The sequence below is a fragment of the Buceros rhinoceros genome, unplaced genomic scaffold (genome assembly GCF_000710305.1).
Source record: "Buceros rhinoceros silvestris isolate BGI_N320 unplaced genomic scaffold, ASM71030v1 scaffold28101, whole genome shotgun sequence".
NCBI lineage: Eukaryota > Metazoa > Chordata > Aves > Bucerotiformes > Bucerotidae > Buceros > Buceros rhinoceros.
In genome coordinates this window covers 5,543-7,415 of record NW_010395269.1, presented here as the reverse complement: position 1 = coordinate 7,415, position 1,873 = coordinate 5,543, and the positions used below count along the sequence as shown (strand labels likewise).

Here is a 1,873-nt window from a genome sequence, read left to right as displayed (position 1 = left end):
TCGGAGGCATTTGATTCAGCAGTATGTGACATGCTGTGGCTGATTTGGCTACGGTTGGAGGGTCAGACGCAGAGGCTTTGGTGGACGAGCTCTGCCACTGACAACAACTGGTTTAAGGAAAGCCCTGAGATTAAACACTAAATCATTCAACCCTGACTACCTCAGTGGCACAGAATAATTTCAGTGCAAAGAGCCCTCGTGAGGTCTCCAGTCCAACCCTCTGCTTGAAACTGGGCCACCTCCCACCCTCAGTCAGGTTGCCCAAGGCCCCTTCCAGTCAGATTTTGGAAATCTCCAAGGCAGGAGATCCCTCCGCTCCTCCGGGCCCTGTTCCAGGGCTGCACCGCGCTCAGGGTGAAGCAGTTTTGACTCATGCCATGTCCAGTTTTCTCTCGTTGCAACTTGCGGCCATCGCCTCTTGCCCTTCCCTGTGCATCTCTGAGGAGCATCTAGCTTCATCTTCATTTCAACTCCCCCCACCCCTTTGGGTGGTTTTAGATCCCACCCCTCATACTTACTTCAGGCTAACAAAGCCTGTTCCCTCAGCAGCTCCTCACGTGCCACATGCTGCAGCCCCTGAGGACCTTGGCGGACCTCCACTAACCTCATTCCTTTCCACTCCTTTAGTGATGAGCCTGTGCGTATCAGCCAGGGACCAAACTCAGCCAGTGAATAACAGGGAAGGGGGCTGGACTCTCAACCAGAGTGTCCAAGAAAAAAGCGATAGTAAAAAAGAAAAGGAAGAGAATAGGATGTGAGGATTGCAACAGAAGTGGTGGGTTAAAGGAGCTTTTGTACGTAGGATCCATCGTGAGTCAAAGTGCTTCATGCAATCAAGATATTCACAGCAAATAAGACACGGGCAGTCCCAGAAAAGTCATCCAGGATCTGAAAGAGCAAAGGAGCCAGCTTGGAGATGAGAACCTGGATCTGGAGGTAGTTTTGTACGTCATGGACACATAGGCCCCTCAGCAGCTGGATCTTCTACCAAAGAGATTCAGGAAATGGAAAGTTGTAAACTATAACCTTGGAGAAATGTAGTGACTGTCCCGTGGAGAAAGCTGGTGAGATACGGACTATTAACAAGGACAGAGAGAGAAAACCAAGGTTTGAGGCAAGGAGCCTTTAGGAAAGGAGACCGTCTTCTCTGGCACTCAGAGGTGAGTGAGAGGAGACAGAGAAGAGCATGGGCAAAGGACACAGAGGAGTGGCTGGAGCTGGGCACCAGCCAAGAGAGGAGATGAGCCGTGAATATGCAGTTATGCAGAGGTCTGGCTTCCCAGCCACCACCAGCAAGGACAGCTGATGGCAGCAGGCACAGAGGAAGCCAGAAGCTGCCAGTCTCCAGAAGGTGTGATCTTAGCTGGAGCTCAGCATGGGGAGGTCCGGCGTGTCTCTTCCCTTCATCAACTTCCCATAAAGCCCCGGGTTGACCCCTCTGCTGAAACTTCTAGCTGTGGTGGTGGAAAACCTAGACCCCCTCACACCCACTCTAGGTCAACATCACCGTAAAAGGACTGTCCCTCTGGACCACACATGCAGCTTCCTCAAGGCTTAGGCCCTGAATGAAGACTCACTGCAGGATCTGAGCACAGCAGAACTTTGTGTTCCACCAGGGTGGCCGTCCAGGGACCAGACCCTGCCCCGGCCACCACTGCAGTGGAGAGCTGAGTCCTGGAAGACTTTGCTGAAGGTCTTGAGTATGCTAAACCTTCCTGCTGGGGAACGGGGCAACCTGGGTAAGACTGTAGATGGGTTAGTAGCTACACAGAGACCACAGGAAGCTCAGGAAGTCCCTGGAGGTGAGACCAGGTGGGGACTGGAAAAGTATTTGTGGAAGTATCAGGTACACTCCGCTATCCTTATATTCCTG

The 1,873-nt window shown here is 52.3% G+C and overlaps 1 protein-coding gene across 1 annotated transcript in view; it reads right to left on the bottom strand.

The window, feature by feature from the left end:
* The window catches only part of RELL2 (RELT-like 2), a 10,269-nt gene that overhangs the window by 4,431 nt on the left and 3,965 nt on the right, over positions 1-1,873 (bottom strand). The gene's annotated exons all lie outside the window — the stretch shown is intronic.